Source organism: Hippopotamus amphibius, chromosome 1, assembly GCF_030028045.1.
Source record: "Hippopotamus amphibius kiboko isolate mHipAmp2 chromosome 1, mHipAmp2.hap2, whole genome shotgun sequence".
Lineage (NCBI taxonomy): Eukaryota > Metazoa > Chordata > Mammalia > Artiodactyla > Hippopotamidae > Hippopotamus > Hippopotamus amphibius.
In genome coordinates, this window is record NC_080186.1 from 72,455,427 (window position 1) to 72,478,276 (window position 22,850).

The 22,850-nt window shown below is 35.5% G+C and overlaps 1 protein-coding gene and 1 pseudogene across 2 annotated transcripts in view; both read left to right on the forward strand.

Moving 5' to 3' along the window:
- The window catches only part of NEGR1 (neuronal growth regulator 1), an 871,642-nt gene that overhangs the window by 155,301 nt on the left and 693,491 nt on the right, over positions 1–22,850 (forward strand). The window lies entirely within an intron of this gene.
- LOC130840570 (heat shock protein HSP 90-alpha-like) lies at positions 3,088–6,214 on the forward strand (annotated as a pseudogene).

A 22,850-nucleotide genomic window follows, 5' to 3' on the forward strand; every position in this document is an offset into this window, starting at 1 on the left:
CAATGGGAATAAATTTATAACCTGTCATTTTAGAGGCTAAATCCAATCATCCTAGAAATCAAAACCTTATTATTCAAGTCCATTTTTTTCCTCTCCTAGCCTCACCATATCATAGTCAGGATTGAGAACAGATATCTGAAATTTAATGTAAGTAACTTAAACTAACATAGTTAGCAATATCTACTGAACTTTTCCAATGTAATGAGGCATGACTGTGAACAAAGAACTTTGGGGAAGTGGACAGTGAAATTTTCACATTGCTTTTTCCTGGGTCACTGCTTCCTCAGATTGAATTTGAGTGTTCCAAGGCATCTCAGGTTTCCAACCTACAGAATAGAATAGCAGGAAAAGTTACCTGTTAAATTTCAAATCTACCACTGAGATCAAACACTTGTTCCTTTTGTCTAGTAACTTTGATATTGCTTACAAATAATGAATCTTTTGACTCTATGCTATTGTTACCTTTCTTAAATGTTCTTTAAATTTGCCATTATTGTTTTCTTATAGCTTAAAGTCAGTGTATCAGCTAGTATTTATCTTTGCAGTTCTTTACATTTTCTTCAACTGAATGCAGTAACTTTAGAAAAGTTATGATCTCGCTTTTTTTTCCTGCTCAAAAGATTAAATTTAGATTATACTTTTTTGAGGTTAAATTCATATTTATCTTGGTTGTATCTAGGTTTTTACTGTCATCTGGTATCTCTTATAAATCTTCCATTTTGTTTTCTAGTAGACACTTCCAAAACTCTTCTGCTGTTAGTAAACTTAACACTGCCCTTTCTTCTCGTTTATGAAAGTAACATTTTCTACTAAGATAAAGATCTTTAATATGAACTTGCTCAACTTTTTCCTTTCTTGGCTATGAAACATCTACCTCTATCTTCCCTCCTTCTTTTTCCTATCCATACCCTTTATCCATGCCCTAATCCTCTTCTGCTATCATTACCTGTGTAATTACATATCTGTTTCTCTATGCTTAAAAATACCTTCAAGTTTTCCACATCCTAGAGAAGACCATCCCGATCCCTAAGTTTTTATTTTTTTTAGTTTTCTGTTGATTTTTCCTTTACTTCAAAACATTCTTGATAAAATAATCTATACCTTTTGCCAGAGCTTTCTCATCACTCATTCCTTGTAGTCTGATTCCTGCCTTGTTTTAAAATTGTTCTTTTAAGTATCAATGGTGACTTCAAAATTACATATGTTCTGTCCTCTTCCCAACCATCATCTCTAGAACATTCGGCATTGACTATCACTTTCTTCTGTTAAAAACTGTCTTCATCATTCACTTCTGTGACTCTTTTTTAATACCACAAACTTTAGGACAAGCTAGATACAGTAACAGATACAACCAAGTCCCATTAGTTTGACAAAACAAAGGTTTATATTTTTATTCACTCTATACTCAGATTGGTAACAGTTCTAGAAGGGGTAGTCAGAAATGCTCCCTGAATAAGTGATATCTAATGTGAATTTTAATGGGTAAGACATTAGGCATAGAAATCTGTAGGATAAAAATACAAGGTAAGTAAATATTTTTTCTTACTTGAGGAAGCTCAAGAAATTCAGTAAGGCTGAAGCATGCAGTGTTGGAAAGGAGCTGACAGACTAGAGATAGACTAAGTGTGAAGGAAGAACCACATCATAACAATTCATGTATGACTATACCAAGCAAATTGGTCTTTATCCTCAAACAAAATAGGCTAGTTGAAGAATTTAAGGCTGGGTATGACATAAAATCAGACATGGTTCTGGCTGTAGTGTGGAGAACAGAATGGAGATGGGAAACAGTGAATCTGTTATGGGGGCATTATGATGAAAAGTAAACATACATATGTATATATATATATAAATATTTTTTTATAAATTAATATATATGTAGAGAGAGAGAGGGAAAGATATAATTTTGTCCCTTATTGTTACTAATTTATAGTAAAAAGTCTTATAACAAAACTCCATTTAAAGTATTCTTTGTATGAATGGGAGTCTGCCTTCATTCCTTTTTAAAGCATACTGGCTGAGGCCAAGGCTGAGCAAAAGCCCCAAGCTAATAGGCTACTTTCTCTGATAAGTCCAGAATTTTTTCTTTCCACTGTTGAGTTACATGTTTACGAAGAACTGTGTTGGTTTACCAATGACAATTTGTTTTTGTAATTAGAAAACTTAATTTAATACTGTGTTAAGCAATTTATGCACAAGGACAAAAAGAAAAAGTATTTTCATTTTTATAAAACTAAATGGAACAATTTTAGAAATAGAAATTCAGGGCTCCTAAAAGATTATATCAAATGAGTTGCATGTGTGAAAATTGCACAAGCGATTGGAAGAAAGAGGTCTATTAATATGCTGCTGTTGCTGTACCATAGTACCACAAAATTAGTAGCTTAAAACAACACAAATTTATTATTTTACAGTTTTAGAAGTCAGAAGTCCATAATAAGTCTCAGGGAACTAAAATGAAGTTACAGCAAGGCTTTGTTCCTTCAGGAGTCTCAAGGGTAAGATCTAGTCATATTTGTCTTTTCCACCTTCTGCAGGTTACCCTTATACCTTGGCCCATGATCCTCTTCTATCTTTAAAGTCAGTAATGGCATCACTCTAGCCTCTGCCTCTATGGTTACATCTCCTCTGATTCTGACCTTCCTGCCTCCCTTTTATAAGCACCCTTTTAATTACATTGGGAGCAATCGTATAATACAAGATAATTTCCCAGTCCCAAGGTTCTCAACTTGGTCAAGCCTGCAAAGTCACCTTTTCCATGTGAGGTGACATATTCTCAGGTTCTGGGGTTCAGGACATGACATCTTTGAGGGAGCCATTATTCAGCCTACCATGGGAATAAAAACACAATTCATAATGATTCTGTAATCCAAGCTGTATGTTCTCCCTGGAAGGAACCAAATCCAGAAGACCCAAAAGAGGCATATGGATGTGGTTTATAGAAAGGAAGAAAAAAGAAAGAAAGCAAGGGAAGAAGGGAGGGACCGAAATGCCAATTCTTGGAAAGTAATTGCAAGTCTCAAAGTCCTTAGTCCTCTACAGAAACACACATATGTTTGTAATTTAAAATCAAATGTATCTAGTTGCTTCTGCGTCCTGGTGCCGCGACGCTGCGGAGCCCGTGAGGTCCTTCAGCCGAGATGCCTGAGGAAACCCAGACCCAAGACCAGCCGATGGAGGAGGAGGAGGTGGAGACATTCGCCTTCCAGGCGGAAATCGCCCAGTTGATGTCGCTGATCATCAACACGTTCTACTCGAATAAAGAGATTTTTCTGCGGGAGCTTATTTCGAACTCATCCGATGGTCTGGACAAGATCAGGTATGAGAGCTTGACGGATCCCAGTAAACTAGACTCTGGCAAAGAGCTGCATATTAACCTCATTCCGAACAAGCAAGATCAAACCCTCACTGCCGAGACCAGCTCGGCGACTTGAGGTGAGTGACGGGTGCCGCAAGCTTGAAGAAGACACAGACACAGACTGAAGAGAAAAGTGGGACCAGGGGGCTCAAGACCTCTCGGATCAAGAGCCCCGCTGACTCATCCCAGGCTGCTTTTATTGAGTTCGTGGGCTAACATTCTCAGGTTACACTCATAAACAGTCAAAGGCCTCACATGACTGAGGCAATTATCTTTGTTTACTTCCTGGGTCCGAGTTGAGCAGGTGTGGATTTGAGCTGGGGGTGGAGAGCAAAACAGCCCTGGGGGCAGGAGACCTCTCTCAGATATTAGGGGTCTGTGCCCCACCCGTGTTGGCCCCTCTGCGACTGTGCCTGTCTTAGGTTGTTCCTCCCTTGAGGAATCTTACCCGTCTCTGGCTAACCAGTCATCCTCCAGGGCCAAACACGGTGATATAAGGAAGGCTCTATGCACCACCCCTGTTGGCCCCTCTGCGGCTGTGCCTGTCTTAGGTTGTTCCTCCTCTGAGGAATCTTACCCGTCTTTGGCTAACCAGCCACCCCTCAGGACCAAACAGGGTGATATTAGTCTCCACGCCCCGCACCCTCAGCTCCTCCACTGCTCAAGCAGGACATTCTGAATCCCATCGCTCGGCCCACATACTTCAACACTTTCAATGCTTCAAAAAGGTTCCAGAATGTCTTCCCACACCTCACTATTGTGGATACTGGGATTGGAATGACCAAGACCGATTTGATCAATAACCTTGGTACCATCGCCAAGTCCAGGACCAAGGCGTTTATGGAGGCTTTGCAGGCTAGTGCAGATATTTCTATGATTGGCCAGTTTGGTGTCGGGTTTTATTCCGCTTATTTGGTGGCTGAGAAAATGACCGTTATCACCAAACATAACGACGATGAGCAGTATGCCTGGGAGTCTTCTGCAGGAGGGTCCTTCACAGTTAGAACTGACACAGGAGAACCTATGGGTCGGGGAACAAAGGTTATTCTGCATCTGAAAGAAGACCAAACTGAGTACTTGGAGGAGCGGAGAATAAAGGAGATTGTGAAGAAGCACTCTCAGTTTATTGGCTATCCCATCACTCTTTTTGTGGAGAAGGAACGTGATAAAGAAGTCAGTGATGATGAGGCGGAAGAAAAGGAAGACAAAGAGGAAGAGAAGGAAAAAGAAGAAAAGTAGTCTGATGACAAACCCGAGATAGAAGACGTTGGCTCTGATGAAGAGGAGGAAGAGAAGAAGGATGGGGACAAGAAGAAGAAGAAGAAGATCAAGAAGTATATCGATCAAGAAGAGCTGAACAAGACGAAGCCCATTTGGACCAGAAACCCGGATGACATCACCAACGAAGAGTACGGCGAGTTCTACAAGAGCTTGACCAATGACTGGGAAGATCACTTGGCAGTGAAGCATTTTTCAGTTGAAGGACAGTTGGAATTCAGAGCCCTTCTTTTTGTCCCAAGACGTGCTCCCTTTGACATATTTGAAAACAGAAAGAAAAAGAACAACATCAAGCTGTATGTTCACAGAGTTTTCATCATGGATAACTGTGAGGAGCTAATCCCTGAATATCTAAATTTCATTAGGGGTGTGGTGGATTCTGAGGATCTCCCTCTAAACATTTCCGGTGAGATGTTGCAACAAAGCAAAATTTTGAAAGTTATCAGAAAGAATTTGGTCAAAAAATGCTTAGAACTCTTCACTGAACTGGCAGAAGATAAAGAGAACTACAAGAAGTTCTATGAGCAGTTCTCTAAAAATATTAAGCTTGGAATCCATGAAGATTCTCAAAACCAGAAGAAGCTTTCAGAGCTGTTGAGGTGAGACCAAGGACCAGGTGGCTAACTCAGCCTTTGTGGAACATCTTTGGAAGCATGGCTTGGAAGTGACATGATAGAGCCTATTGATGAGTACTGTGTGCAACAGCTGAAGGAGTTTGAGGGAAAGACCTTAGTGTCAGTCACCAAAGAGGGCCTGGAACTTCCAGAAGACGAAGAAGAGAAAAAGAAACAGGAGAAGAAAAAGACAAAGTTTGAAAATCTCTGCAAAATCATGAAGGACATCTTGGAGAAGAAAGTTGAAAAGGTGGTTGTGTCAAACCGGTTGGTGACATCCCCATGCTGCATCATCACAAGTACATATAGCTGGACAGCCAACATGGAAAGAATCATGAAGGCTCAGGCCCTGAGAGACAACTCAACGATGGGTTACATGGCAGCGAAGAAGCACCTGGAGATAAACCCCAACCATTCTATCATCGAGACCTTGAGGCAGAAGGCAGAGGCTGACAAGAATGACAAGTCTGTGAAAGATCTGGTCATCCTACTGTACGAGACAGCTCTCCTGTCTTCTGGCTTCAGTCTGGAGGATCCCCAGACACACGCCAACAGGATCTACAGGATGATCAAGCTTGGTCTTGGTATTGATGAGGATGACCCCACTGCTGACGACAGCAGTGCTGCTGTAACTGAGGAGATGCCACCCCTTGAAGGAGATGACGACACGTCCCGCATGGAAGAAGTCGACTAAGCTCTGCCTGAGGACTACGTGGCTACATGTTCAACACTCTGTCTCCATTCCCTCTCATAATATGTTTTCAAGTATTTTATTTTTGTTAACATTTAAAAGTCTGTATGGCATGACAACTACTTAAGGGGAGGATAAGATTTCTTTCTACTAAGTGTGATACTGTGATCCTTTAGGCCCTAAAGCAGAGCTAGTTTTTCTTTTCTAGTTTCATGTTGGCTTATTTTAACAGATGGAAGAAGCGTTGTTGTAAGGTGTATGTAACCTATGTTAACTTCCTGTTCTGAAGTGTTTAGCTATGAAGTGGATTCTTTAGTAGACCAAATCTTTTGTCACTGAAGCGTTCTGAAATATATACTTTGATGTTTAAAAGAAAAATACTTGTTAAAGCAACTTTCATCTTCTGGGATTTACTTTTTAAACCTTCCTTCTCCTGTAGTTACCAGCTGCATGTTCCAGGCCTCTAGAAATTAGTATGTTAAGGCGAACCAACTTGATGGGAGTCACTGTCCATATATAGGACTTGTTTTCCAAAGAAAAGTATTGTTTAAAGTAGTAAATTTATAAGCCTGCCTAGGCATGTTGTGAAGCTGTTTGAAAAGTAACTCGAGGCAAGTTTTGTGAATGGAAACGTAGTGTTCAAGTCACATTCTGCTTTAAAAGTTGTAACAAATACAGATTAATTTAAAAAAAATCAAATGTATCACTTTTTTTTTAAAGATTCCTGATCTAACTTTTAAAAACATTAACTCACAATTTCATCTTTATAGCACCATTCCCTGTTGACTTGTAATCATCTGGTAGATCTAGAGAGAGTAAACTAACTTAAAAAATATTATCCTTAGAGTTTTCCAGTTCCATTATTGCTCCTCTCCACACCCTGCCTCCCTAAGAGGGCTGAGTCAGACAAAGGTGTTCAAGGGGTGGCAGGGAGAGCAGAGGAAAGAGGCAGAGTATAAACCTGAAAAATAGGGAGAAACTAACCTCTCTCTCTTGTCCCACTGCAGAAATTCCAACTTGAAGCAGGTCTGAGTCAAGGGAGGAGATGACTTAACACTAAACCAAGCTGAGGGTCCTGATGAATATTTTGGGCTTGACATTCTTAGCAAATTGAGATGGTGACCCAATGACTGTCTGTTTTCTATGAATGAGCAGGAAAGTCATGAAGCATGCTGGATATCTCATCCATGAGCAGGGGAAGATTTCACCATAAATAAAGCATAAGGGAATTGGTGGGGAACAGGATATAAAACTGTATATTCATTCCCCAGTGATTTTTTAATTGTTATTAAATATGCTCTGTCAGCGTACCATAATAGGAAGGGAGGGTTTGACCTGAGGAGAAATGAAGGCTGTATATTTTTAAATTTTCTTCATTCACTGTCTTTACTCAGATAAACTCAGTGGGGCATAGTGCAAAGTAAGAAACATGCTCATGGAGTTTTAACACCTTAATGGCCAAGTGTCTGTGATCAACAGAGATGTTTTAGACAACTTCATTTCACTCTGTAGCAGAGAAAAAAGGCAGGATGTGATGTTGTATATGAAAAGAAAAGCACTTTTAATAGAAAAACAAAAACATATATATTAAAATAAAAGCAGAGTTTCAGGTAGTGGTGAACATTGCACAGAAAGAACAAGAAAGAGTTAAAGGGTCGTTACTTATGTAATGTACCTTTTTTCCCCATATATTCACTTTGTTTTGATTGAAAGCCATTGCCATTTAGCAAACATAGAATTTTTTTTCTTTTAAAAATGGTTTCATATGGTAAGTCTGCTGTAGAAGCGGCTTGCCTCTTCAGTATTCCTGATTTTATTGAGATGTGAGTTCATTTCACTTTCTGTATTATTGCTTCAGCAATACAATGAGTAGTGATTAGGTAAAATTACTATGTAAATGAACATAAATATATTTGTACTATTAAAATATACATGTAAAATATATATGCGTACATATATGTATATATGTTAGTACATAATATTTTATTTCTTTGTTACGTAACAAGATGTGACACTTCAGTTTGCTTTGGTAAGGATTAGCTAGCAAAAGCCTCACTTTAAAAGCTTTTCAGTTACAGCCTCATTAGCAGAGAGTTATATGGCTACCATGTTTACAGACCTAGGCTCTTTTTAGTATCTTCCAAATGTGGAGTAGTTCATTGAACTTAAATGCTCTTTTCTCCCATTTTATGGGTGCAAGGTCACTTTATAGCATAGGATATTGCCTATAGCTGAATTTCTTGTAAAATAGCAAGGTTGCAATATTTATGCAAATTGGTACTTTTTTTCAATTTAGCATTTTAATTTTGAAGGTCACACTCATAAAGACCATGGAGACTTCTTACCATAAGGCTTCTGAATTTTTTAGAGTATATTGAATTATCTGGATAGGAGGGAGATTGAAATACCAGCTATGTCATCTAACTCATCATATTACTTACACACATTTTTTTTCATCATACTAATAAAACTTTTTATAAAACTTTTTATTAGTATGCCTCTTTCCTAAATTGGATATTTGGTTCTTTATAAGGAGCACTTCATTGAGACTTGTTGAGAAACCTAAGTGTGTCTTTAGTTTTCTCTAGAGTAACACATTTCTCCTGACTACTGTCCTCTAGTGAGCAAATACTGCTTATTAGAGATACACAGTCAGCTCAGCAACTTAGGATTAGATAAGAGATGAAGGAATGGATGGATGGAAGAATAATAGATGGATATTGAAACATGTGAAGGTGTAATGTCTTTAAAATATCAATGTGATGTTATTAAACCTCAATAAATCAAGGCAAAAACAGAATGAAAACCAACTGTAAAAGTTTTAACCATTTCTAATTTGACTTTAGGCATTTATTTTAATGTCTCTATATTAGGACTGCCTTTAACCTCCTTTCCTAAAATTGTCATAATCAGTAGTGCCAGTTCTTTGCTGTGCTTGAGGGAACATTGTTGCTGTTCCTGGAAGAATATGAAACAAAGCTCTTGATGTGGTTCTTCATTCTGAATTAAGCATCTCACTTCATCTGTGAACTTTAAAAAAAATCAATATTTTCCTTTTCTTATTAGTTCCTGAAATGAAAAATTCTCAAAACTGTCCTGAAATCTTGGCAAATTCAGTCTCCTTAAGTTTATTTTATTTAGTTCAAATCTTCACCCTAACATAGGAGTAGGGACTTAGTAATTTAGATTTTTAAAGAGCTAAACTTAATTTGATACGGTTATTATGTTCAAAATTTATCACTCAGCAAGTAGTTAAAAAGTGTTTTTTTTCTTCATGTTAAGTTTTTATGGTAAATGTTGAGAGACCTTTTACAGCTGAATAAATCTTTTCCTGATGAAGAATTCCTCAATATATATTTTATTATGCAATACATTTCATTTTTATGAATCTTAGGTTTTTATTTTGTTTACTGTTTTTGTTGAGACTCAACTACACAGATGCCTTCTACCGATTGTTATTCTTCAGAATGTCTTGTAAGAGAGGAGAGAGAAAGGCAGAGTCAGCTGCATAAATTGTGCTCGAGCATTGTGACGGAACGGATTGTGTCCAACCCAAATCCATATGTTGAGATGGGACCTTTGAGAGGCAGTTAGGACTGGATGAGTTTATGAGACCTTGTGAGATCTTATGAGAGTGGAGTCCTGGTCTGATGATGTTGTTGTCCCTATAAAAGACTAAGAGACACCAGAGCTCTCTCTGCAGGTATATAAAGGAAAGGAAATATGAAGGCACCACAAGAAGGTGACCAGGAAGAGAGTTCTCACCAGAAACTGAATTTGCTGGCACTTGATCATGGACACTAGAACTGTGAGAAAATAAAATTCTGTTGTTTGAGCCACCTAGCCCATAGTATGCTGTTATGGCAGCCCAAGCTGACTAATAAAAGCATACAGTATGAATATAACTGTGGAAATTTATCCTTTAAATTTTAGCTCATTGTCCTCAGCAGATGAAAGAGTCACCAAATAATTTCTAAGCAATGCATATTTTAGAGCTGTTTATATGGGTAGATGATGAAAACCAGGCCATGCTCCCTCACCTGGTACATATTAATAAATTGCACTTAAAATTAATGAGGTTGCAGTAAGCCAAGCTTAACAGATACAAAAAAAGCACCAACACTTTGAACTCTGTAATATACCAGATGAATACATGGTTAACTGTATCTTGTGTTGCTATTTTTTATTAGCAGATAAATATATATAATGAGTTAATGGTTTGGGGTGATTCTGATACTATACAATAAAAAGCAAAGAAGTACTGAAATCAGATAAAATCAATTCTAAGTAAAAACAAGGACATCCATGTGTGTGGTTTTCTCTGCAGGGACTAGTATGGAATACTTATGTTATATTTCTAAAACTTTCCTTGTGAATATTTTAAAATTAAGTATTCATTTGGTTTCTAGTTACACTCTCAGGCCCTTGGTGATAACCACAATTCCAAGTTTTTCTCTGTATTCCTCAGAAATAGAGAATCAATCAGAGAGAACATAGAAGTGCATTTTAAAGAGTTTAGTCCTTAGAAGACAAATTTAAATACTATGATGCCAAAAATAAAATAATTTGATTTTCTCTTATGTTGGCAATGCCAAGAACACTATTGCTTCTTTATTCAAATTTCAGTGGTCATGTAGCATTAAATCTAAGAACATTTGCCACTTAAGATCTAATACTATAGAGTGTTACACCAAGAGAAAGACACTTGAATTTTTATTTACTTAATTGTATCAATTAAAAATATTTTATATTCTATTTATACAAGACAAAAATAAATTTGCACATATATTTAAAAGTGACATCAAATTTTTATTTTATCAGATGTAAAGCAGTTTAGATGCTAATAACTACATTAGTAAGAATTAAACTGGTGAGAAAATCAATGTTATAATATGTATGAAGGTTCAAATCACTGTGCAAAATATTAGACCTGTAGGGAGCAAAGTTTTCACGAAGTTTACTTACTAGGTCCAGTGTGAATGATAAGTCATTTCCTGTGTATTGCTGAAAAAGAAAATTCATGAGTGTAAAAGAGTTTTATTTATTTTATGATGTTTTTATATCATCCAACTAGGAAATCAGTAGGCCTAAGGATACTCTCTGTTTTCAAATATGTTTATTTCCTTAAAACAATTTTCCTTTTGCTATTTTCCATTTAAGAAGGAAAAAAGCACAGTCTCAAAAAATTTCACAGTTCTTAGTTAGTGAACAAGACATATTCTTTTTAATATCTCATCCATATTTACATAATAAAATACACTAAAGCATACACAGTACTGCTAATTTCAAAATGAAATATTAATGTTTAATCAAAGTTAAAAGTTTTTCATTTTACTTAGTTTTATTTATTTATTTTTAAGAAATTTGTTTTGTTGCATACTTTTAAGGGGAAAAGGCCATTTCACCCACAGAAGCTGAATTTTAACACAAATGTAAAGTTTGGTAAAAAAAAAACGTGTAGCCCTAAAAGAAGTTTACATGTTAGATTGGTAGAGAAAAAAATAATTAAATTATCCTGGGATTTGAAATATTTTTTGTTATAATGAGCCATAATCTGAATAGAACTTATGATGTAGCTCTGTTTACTTGCAGTGTACCTGCTATTATTAGATATTATTTATTATAGATTTCCCAAAAGCTACTAGAAAAACTTGCTGATCTAGCAAAGTTAAGGCCATTAGGTTTAGTTTAGTAAGGAAGAACATCATTTTCATAGATTCTTAGTAGATACCCCAAATAGGAAAATCAGAAGGGATATTTAGAGATTTTAGGCTTGGTGATTTTAATACAGATCTTGCAAAGTAAGTGATCAATTGGAATTGGGTAGAACTGCATCATTAGTAGCTTTGGATTGGTGGGAACAGAATTGTAAGGGTCTTGAAGTAATAGTTGGTGAACAATCTGTCTCATATCCAAGGAATAGGTATTTCTAGAGCCAGCACTTTTATATATATACATTTTAGAGTGGTCACAGTATTTAGCAGAGGGACAGAAAAGTGGGCCTGGCCCCTGTATTTAACATCAGGCCAAAAGAGGATGGCTGGTTCTAGTGGTGTTTCCTACAGGCACAGGGAGTTGTGTTGTTTCAGTTCTCTGTCCCCCATTCTGGTCATTCTTCAGCCTAGACTGGATGATAAACTATTATGGGGAACATGATCAATCCAGGTCTACACAGTTGTTTGATTTGCTACACTCATAGGTTTTCTGAGGGTAGATGTTCTGCATTCTTGTTTTTCTTGTTAAAAGATCAATTACCCTGCCGTTTTGCAGGATGGTGGGTATGCAGCAGCATTTAAAACTTAGGAGGTCACATTTGACCCTGCAATATGAACAAAAACCAAGAGAAGGACTATAATTAGAGTGTTTAATCCAGGAGCCAAAGTTTACCCTAAATGAAACCAAGGGAACAGATCCCATTTCTAGCACAAAGAGCACACAGTAAGAGATATGGGGGTATTAAACCAATTATTTACATTTTTGATTCCTTTGGTCATTTTCAAGATCATCTTTATGATCTCAGAGATCTCTCTGTAAGCAAGGGAGTATGATATTCATCCCCTAAGAGTAAGTCAGCTCATTAAGCCAATATTATATGTGAAGTAGCTTGTTCAATTTCATAAACCTTTCAGGCACGGAATTCTTGGGTCTCTGTGAAATTGTCTGATTCTCCTGCTGTTCTCTGAACCAAAGCATATAAGATTCTTCCCACTTTCTAAGCCTTTTGTAAAACATGACATGGAAAAGTTGGGGGCCTGAAGAAAACTTCAAAATTTCCCTTCAGTGGTAAAAATTTTGAACTCAATTCAGGGCCCAGTTGACTCCCTTTTGCTGTTAAACCATTTAAGATCTCTTTGTCTAAAAGGGGAAGTTTATGGATGAAACCAGACCCTGGAAGCCCCAGAGACCTGTACCATAGTATGAGATAAAGAAGCAGGGCAGAAAAAGTCTGGTAATTTTCCTTTGACAATCTACATTGTCAACTAATCTGGACAATCTGATAATGATAATTAACACTTAGACTTTGTATGGGTGTCAGACATATAAGCTGTTTCATATATATTAATTAATCTTGACAATAACCCTTAGAGATAGAAACTGTTATAATCCCCACCTTACTGAGACAAAGTGAGGTTAAATAACTTCTAAATATCTCTTAGTCAGTAGGTGGCAGTGGTGGTGGTGGTTTCAAACCCAACCTTAAGGAGTCTTTACTTTTAACCATTATAAAATACCACCTCTCAGGTAAAGGATGCGTTTCACAGTGTATACATATATCAAACCATCACATTGTACACTTTAAATTTATTACAATTTTATATGTCCATTATACCTAAATAAAGTTAGAATAAAATAAAATAGCCACCTGTCAAAGTCAGTAGGATTTTAAAGAAAATAAAAATTTAGACCAATCTTTGCAAGCATTTATAAAATTTTATTTTCTTGAAAATTTAAAATAAATTTAAGATTAACAAGTCTTAAAATATTTACTCCGTGTTATGGACTTGGAGATTCTGAATGTATTTACACATGAATATATTATTTTTCTAAATTAATTAAGTTGTGAAAATGTCAGAAAGAGTAATTAATAGGCTTTTCAGTGACTGTTTATGAGTTTCTGATCTATATAAAAAACTGTGTTTTAATAAGAAATTTTATATTAGGCTACATTTGTTTTGACTCCACTTAATGTGGTAATAAAATAGAGTTGGACAAAGCTTGACGGCTAACTTTTAAATGAGTCTAACCAAATGTCTCTGAATTGTCCAATTATTCAACCAGTTATTTATATAGCTAAATTCTATGTTGAGGTTTTTTTTATATAGTGAAAATAATTATTTGCTTTATTATCTTATCTGCTCAAGTTTTTGTTTACTCAAGTTCTGAGGTCTTCATAAGCCAAAGGAAAAAAAAAAAAAGGACTAAATGAAGCATCTGCCTTTTTAAAAACATTTAAAATGAAATGAAGTTCAGGTTTACCTTGAAACATAAAACATCATTTCTAATTATTTGGAGTATTTTCAACCTTAATTGGAGAATTGACCACTTAAAACTTGTATTTGAAGTATAAAGAAATGTGATCCACAGAGAAAAAAAAGTACTACATACTGGGTTTGCAGCCTTGTGAAAGTATTAGCAAGTTGCTTAGTCATACTTTAAGAATCATATACTTTGGATCAGAGCTTAAATAGAAAGACATTTCTAATCTACCATTTCAGTTATTAAAATTAAATGTGGGCGTGAAGGAGGCAGAGATAAGAGGTAGAAGGGAGAATTGAAAAGCAATACTTTCATGCCTAACTTGGAAAGAAAAAAAGAGCAGTCTCTTTTCATTACAAATAAACCTTAGGCTGAGGCTTGCTACCAAAATGGCAGCAGTTTTGGAGTTTGTGGATTCCAAAGTTTTTCAACCTATTAAATACTTTTTAAAGAAAAATTGAAATAAAAAATTGCATAAAATATCTTACAGCTTCTTTGTAAGTTCTAATATAAAACAAAAACATAATGTAAGACACACTGGGAAGGAGAGATGCCCTGACTGAGAAATGTAATCAATATGCTAAACTGGCATTCACAAAAGAACAGAACTTGATCTAAACAGGGATTTTTATTACAAGGGGTGAGTAGGGGACAAGGGATTCATTAATCAATATAAACCATTCAAGAGAAATTTACCACACTAATCAATTAGCAGAAGGGTTCCTAAATTTTCACTTGACTCCTACAGTAAATGATATACACTCACAAGTTGTGTAATTTTGCTCAAAAAGTACCAAGCAGGAAATCTGTGATAAAGTAAGAAAAATATGACTGTGTTCTCTTATGAGTGGATAAAAGATTTTCTTTTAGATTCTCAAAGTAGTATTCATGTTTGAGTGCAAAATAAACATATTATTATTGAATTATTTGAAATGCAGTATTTTAATCCAAGTCCCCATTAATCTATGTATGTATCCTAAAATATGAATTTTAATGGAGATTCCTATAGATAATATAAGAAGGCAAGCTGGAAAAATTAGATTTGTTATTGCATTTCATGTTCATGTTAGATAGCGCAACTTTATTATCTTTAATTTATACATTTTAGCTTTCTTCCTGTCACCACAGGAAGAAAATTTTTTTTTCATATTTCTGGTGGTTTGGGGAATATTACAACTTGCTATATTAAAAATGAAACTCACCAGATGGAGTTATATGATGTTCACATATAATATTTTGGGAGTTATGATGCAGTAGCTATTTATTTACCTTTGTGAATTATGATATTTTAAGAAATATAAATCCAGTGTTTTGCTAGTTTAATCAATTCACTTTTTTTTGGTCCACTCTATGTGATTATAGACATTTATATTTTCTGCTAACATTGATATCTTTCCTAATATTAGCTTCCTTTAAACATTGATACATTTCAAAGTTACTTTTGATGAGATAGTGATTTTTATGAAGACATTATTATTGAATATTGGGCCCTATGATTTGTTTGGTTCCATTCATTTTATTTTATTATTTATTTATTTATTTATTTATTTATTTATTTATTTATTTAATTGACTGTGTTGGGTCTTTTTTGCTGTGTGCGGGCTTTCTCTAGTTGTGGCGAGTGGGGGCTACTCTTCGTTGTGGTGCATGGGCTCTTCATTGCTGAGGTTTCTCTTGTTGCAGAGCATGGGCTCTAGGCACGTAGGCTTCAGTAGTTGCAGCACATGGGCTCAATAGTTGTGGCTCATGGGCTCTAAAGCGCACGCTGAATAGTTGTGGCACATGGGCTTAGTTGCTCTGCGGCATATGGGATCTTCCTGGAGCAGGGACTGAACCCATGTCCCCTGCATTGGCAGGCAGATTCTTAACCACTGTACCACCTAGGAAGCCCTCCATTAATTTTAAGTGTTAAGGCATACTCAGAAAAAGAAAAGAAATTCCAAATTCTTTTTAGAAGCCCATCGTAGTTCATAAAAAATGCAAAATTAATAAGAATGTTAACTTGAATAAAATGAATTTGAATGATTGTTGACCCATTCATGGAAACAAATTTGTGGCAAAAGTGGGAGAAAACATGTGAGCCTTAGGAAGAATAGTTCCTCGAGTTATTTAGATCAATAGCTTAAATTCAACTAGTAGATACAGGTGTTATATGTGTGTGAATGCTGAGGGAAAACCCTTTTTGGTTTTGATAAAACAAGAAAAAAAAAGGAGGAAAAGAGAGGTGTACATAGCCATCCAAGAAACAGATGCTAAAATAAGCAGATGATTAAGTACCTGGAGAAAGTGCTAGGTACTTAACTAAAACCAGACAATCAATTGCTCATAGCATAGAGAGATATTTCAGAAGACAGGTGAGGATACAGCTAAGATGAAGCATTGAGGTTGTTTAGAGAGGAGTCTTGTTTCCTATACTAGACCCATGAGTTATCTGTGTCAGATATAGTAGCTTCATGATTGAATGCCAGGACTAAATAAATATATTTGTGTTTTTTAAAAAAACCTTGGGTTATTAAAAATTATTTTCAGAAGCAACGTTTTAATTGGGGAAACAATGAGAAAACAGCTAATGACTTTCAGTTTGAATGGCAAACTATTTTTTTCTCGTGGAATCTCTGAAATAAAGGTATTCCATAGCTAAAATGTATATAGCTAGACAATTTAATTATCACTGAGAAAGTCCAGCCTTTGACTATGTTTGGGTTTTGGTCAAGTATCATGGCCTTTCTTTCCTTCTCACCACCGCAGCAGCATCATATCAGCCCCTCTTTTCTTAAAATTCATATTACTGATAAACAAACAACAAATCACTCAGACAAAATAATTGTAATGCCAGCCTAATAAATTTTGTCTGAGGCTTTCAGTTGTTATAGGTGAGGGTCACAACGTACTTTCATTATGAAAATCGAACCTCATAATCAGTCCAGTCAACTGCCAGTTCACATTATGAAAGCTAGGTGATGCATCTGTGCTCATTAAATATTTCACTGAGGTAGAAAGAGCAGGAACCTCATTTCTGACTTAGCTCAGGACATTTGCACAAGCTATTCCCTCTAGCCAGCATACTCTTTCTCACTCTTTCCCTGGTTAATACCTGTCAATCCCTAGAATTTTAGACTTTCTTTGCACAGTACCCAACCAAATATAAATTAGTTTTCTTTCATCATTTTATTTTATAACATACTTTTCTGATACTTTCCTTCATAACCCTTGCTATAATTTGTAATTATGGGTTCATTTTTGAGATTATTTTTCAAGTCAGTTTTTCCTATTTTTAAGTGCCAGCAACATATCAGACATACTATTTTAAATTATATGAGTCTGTGTCTGCTCTCTTATTTAAAAGTGGAACTGTTAATCATTAAATTATAAGCAAAAGGGAAGAAATAATTCAAAACTTTTATACCTGGATGCTTTATTGTTATTGACTTTTAAGTAACAAAATTCTACAAAATTTGTTAAATTGTTCAATTCTTTGTAAGTGATGAACTAATCACTTCTATGATTTTCTTTCTATTTTGAAGCTAGATGTTTATCTTCCCAGAAATGTTAAAATGTATGCTGGTTGAACACCAGCATGCTAATTATCTAACCTTTTCAATTGCAAAGAGCTCATTAGGAAATCAGAACATTAAATTGAGAATATTTACTAACAAGATTTATGAATTTGATCTAACCAAGCTGTGGTTTTAGTAAAATGCTGATTTACAAGTAATGGCCTAAATGAACCTCACTATTTTACAAACGTCTTTTTAGGTAGAAAATCACATTACCTAATAATGCAGTGTTAGAATATTCTCGTATATCATTAGGTTTTGATATGTAAATATCGTTTGCATTTGGAATAATAAATCCCTGACATCACAAATACCTAATGGCCAAAGAATAATCTTGCCTTTACACATTTGTGAGCAACTGATGAGTGTTAATATTACTTGCACATATTTTCTCCCCCAAATCTCTATTAAAGAGTCAGAAACTCATTGCAAAAGTTTGCTAATGGAAGAAGATATATAATGTGAAATTGTTACACTTATATCCCTATAATGTTTTACTTTTGAGTCTCTCATTTTTAAGGAACTTTTGTAGTAGGCACAGGGTTTTCAAAGTATGCAAAGACAAATTAAAGTCTCACCAGTAATGATAAGAATTTGCAGAAACTGTATATTGTGTAGTACAACAAAGAGGAAGAGCTCCTCTCTTAATGTGTTTATTATGGATTGAGACTGAGAAGAAGCATAATTGCATTTCACTTGTTGACTGTGTCCTTTGTATTAAGCAAAACTTTTCTAGATAAGTTAAAATTATACAACAACATAGATTTTTAGGCATGTTTCTCTCAGAAAAAAAAAGCAGTATGCAATAAATAGATACATTTTTGGTTCAGCTAAAAATCCTCCCCATTTGAACCTGCATCTCACAGTGTATTGTTAACATGAAGTGGAGCACGTCGAGTCAGAAATCCTTTCACTAATTGATAGAGACTATGGACTAGACTGAAATTTGCTTGTAGTCATCCAAGGATCATAAAAGCTGTTTCATGCTTCATTTATGTGCAGGATGCTCTCTACCCTGCTGAGGAAGGTATGTCAGGCTAGACTCTACCCTTCCTGTCTTTTTCCTGACGCTTCCAGATCTGTACCCTAGTTGCAGTGAACCGTTTGTATTACCCGGGACAAAGAAGCCTCACCCCTCCATCACTCACTTGGAATGATCAAAGTTCACTTTCTTCATTGGTGTTATGGATTGAATATGTATGTCCTCCCAAAATTCATATGTTGAGGCCATAATCCCCAATATGACCATATTTGGATATGGGACCTATAAGGAGGTAATTAAGTTTAAATGAGGTCATAAATGAGGGGCCCTGATCCAATAGGATTAGTGTCCTTTAAATAAGAGACAGGAGAGAGCTCTCCCTCCCCTCCCCCCACCCCCCATCTTCACCCCGCCACCTCCCTCCCTCTCTCTCCCTTAGCACACAGTGATAAAACCTCTGGAGTAGTGCCTACTTTCCACCCAAGCAAAATCCATTCCTCCCTGCTTTGTACTTGCATGAGACTTGCATACTACTGTGATATCCAAGTGTTTTGTCTATTATTGTAATTATTTATCAATTTCTATTTTTCCTATGGGGTTGTTATGTCCTTGAAGCTATCAAGCTCAGAGTTTTGCACAAGTGAAGGAAGGAAAGAAGGAAGGAAGGTAAGATGGGGGGGGGAGGAAGGAAGGAAGGAAGGAGAGAGAAAAGAGAGGGAAGGAGGAAAGGACAGATGGAAGAAGAATAAAAGAAGGCAGAACCTGGTAAAGTAGGAAATCTATGACATCATAATCATCCTCACCATCATCATAGATGTGTAATATGCATGACAATTAGATGCCTTAGTATATCTGAGAGAATATAATTTTAAACATGTAAGTGTGGCATATTCTCTTACTGGGGCAGGCTGTGACTTTGTGCTGGTCCCTAGTGCAACTTCTCTAGATTTCTAGAAAGATGACAAACATTGATTGAAACCACCTTTTACAATTTTTGGGGAAGAAGGATTGTCCAATAAATATTAAATATTTTTATGTATCACAGGCAAGTGATGATACATGTTTTTCCAATAAGCTTCATAGTTGGGAATTATATCTTTTTGGACACTGAAGACTATTAAAATTATCTACAAGAGAATCCCTAAAATTTTTTCAGGAATACTATGGCATTTCATGGAATATGAACTTGATGCATCTTGGAGATTAGCTCAGTCCCTTATTTTTTAGATGTGAAAACAAGGGCTAGGTGGTGAGCTGACTTACCCAAAACCCCACAGCTCTCTGGTCCCAGAAAGAAGGCAAGGAAGCAAGTGTTCTAACTCCCTGTGAGTGGGCCTATTGCCCGCTGAGAATGTGCTCATTTTAATTTTCATGAATCTAAAGTTGTCATTAGGCAAGCTTAGCAAATATGTTCAGTGAGCAAACTTGCTTCCTGTTAAAAAAAAATTATCCAAATTATCAGGTAGATGATTCTGGAGTTATTTTAATTAAAGGCAATGGAGAAAAAATTAGGCACTTAGGTAGGTTTCTTGGACTCGTAAAATTAAAGAGCCTCTTCTGTCAATGTGTAGGTTAGAGGTAATTCCTGTAAATGTGAATGTAAATTAACTGTGTAAATTTCCATGCATATTAATTACAAAATAAACCCTTACTACATTACCTTTTATTTCCATGGTAGAAGCTCTTTTTAAGAGGAAAAAAAAAGAATACTTCTCTGAAGTTGGTATGTTTTAGATCTCTTCCTCTTTTGATCCTCTCTGGCTCCAGACACCCAGATATATAATTACACTTTGATAAACCTTTTGCCTTAGGTTATTCCATTTATATCAAATGATGATTATATACCTAAAGGACTCTATGTGGCAAAATCCTGGGGGAGTGAGTAAATCTCTAGGGATTCCTGCTTGTACACATACTTAAAGAAAGAAATACACTTCTGTACTCGTAATATGAAAATGTGACAGTTATTTGAAACAGTCAGGAATGATTTCAGATTTTTATCCAATTTTTCGAGAGAGGTTAAAATCCAATGGTAAACTCTTGGTCATCTGGCAAATCCCTAACTTCTGACTTTAATTTCCAATTTGACCACTTACATGATTAAAAGGCTTATAAAATATAATAGTAATCCTTTTCTATTTAAGAAATTAGGAGAATCTTCAACTACAAATCCCTGAAGTTAGGTGTGATTCAGGATTTCTTACCTCAACTAAATTTGAAATTAATCACTGGACTAATTAGTTACATATATTTAACAATCCATAATTTAATCTCCTGTCTTCAGGGCAAGAAATTATTTAAAGTGCCCCAAGTAGACATAGGCTACAACTAATGAGATGGAATTAAAGAGAAGAAAAAAAAGACTATCGGGGGGAAAAAAGGTTTATAAAGAAGTTATTGGAATATCATTGATGGAGGCAGATAAAAGCACTAAGAATATGTAATTTTGGCTAAGACTCAAATAGTATTTCATAAGGAATAAAGCTTTATTATTCTACAAATTTAATAATTAGCCATTCTTTTTTCTGTCGGAATTGCTGCTTCAAATGAAATATTTGTTACTTATATGAATTAATCACTTGAAGTCATGCTTGAAATGACATACATTTTGTATTGATAGCTAATTATTGGTCTAAATATTAAAAGTTAAAAACCATTTATGTCAGACTAAGTATTTTGTATATGTTAAAATATAAGCATTTCTTTATATAAAATATGGGGAATATTCCTATCTGCATTTTACAGATGGGGCCTAGAAAAATTTTCTAACTTGCTTAAAGTCACACTGTTATAAGTGGTAGCTGGTGGTTCCAATCTGACTCCAGAATAGGCCATCTGCACCTCCATCCACTTTCTACACAAAGGTTCAGGGAGCAGCAGCAGGGGCATCCTCTAGGAGTTTGTTAGAAATGCAGAATCTAGGCCCCACCCCAGGTCTAATGAGTCAACATTTGCATTTTTAAAGATCTTCAGGTGATTCTTTAGAGTTTGACAACCATGACTACGTAAATATTGCCTCTTCATAAGACAGTTTTAGAGCTACATTATATATTGCTTTATATTCTTAAATGATAATTGCATGTTTCAGTTTTTTAAAGGAACTTTAAATTTCCTTGCTGTCAACATATTTAAAACTGGATTTAAACTGAAAGCTAAGATTTAGGGTGTTAAACCAACAATGTATTATTCTAATATTCTTGTTTTTGTTCTTTAATGGGTGGAATGGCAGTAACACAGTTGAACTCCTATTTAAAGGCAGATCTGGGTTCACCTGGTTCACTTCTTGCCTGCTGATTGACCACATATTACCTAAACTTTACTTTGCAATCTATAAAATTGAGATTAATCAGGTCAAGTATATCTGAAATATACCATCTAAGTAGCTGTCTTCTTCATCATTCATAATGTCAGCTCACTGATAGCCTAAATAAGTAATTCTTAAAGTTTAGTGTGTGTTAGAATCACTGTAGATCTTGGTGAACCAGATTGTTGCTTCACAGCCCCGGAGTTTCTGATTTCAGTAGGTCTGGGGTGAGATCTGAGAATTTGTTTCCAACATGTTCACAGGTGATGCTCTTGGCTGCTGGTCTAGGGACCACACTAACGAGTAATTTTCCTGTTCCCTAATTTCATCTATGTTGATTACCAACAGTATTTCCCAAATTAATAGCCATTAAGGAAGGCTCCAGGCTACACTAACCTCATTCTACACAAGAAAGCTCAGAGTCTACAAACTCAGTGAAATGATTCTTCCAAACTGAGTGGACTTATAACCCACCTGGCACAAACTTCTTAGGATTTTGAGGAACACCTAGTATTTTCAACACATATATTCACTACTTCTCTTGTCATTTTGTTTATTCTTCCATAGAGAGCATCACTTCCACATTAAGCAGAAATGCTCTTGTAGGTTTGTACTGGTTGTTTCTGCAAATGTGGTTCCTATGGGTTAACAACATTCTAGTGTCATTTCTTAACATTCTAATTCTTATTAAAATATTTGAATATAACACATGCGTATGACTTTTGATATACTGAAGTGAAGCCAAAATATTTTGTTTAAAGAGTCATGGAATTTTGAGACTCTTAGAATTTACCCTGGCCACTCATTTCACAGATGAATACAATCTAGTGAGTCTTACACAGAGCTTAGTCATACAATTGAAATATAATGAAATAATTACAATCCCTATTTCCTAAACCTAACCATGTGTTTATCACACTGTAATTTACTGTACTGAATGACAACTTGTTTGTGTTGTCAATTTTTTTAAACTATCTTTAGTTTAAAAGTTATTAAATATGCATCAGAATAAAAGTTACAGTGTTATTTTAGATTGCATTGAAACAGAGTAGGATCATGTGGGGCCCTCCTGAGTACAAAAGCCTTTTT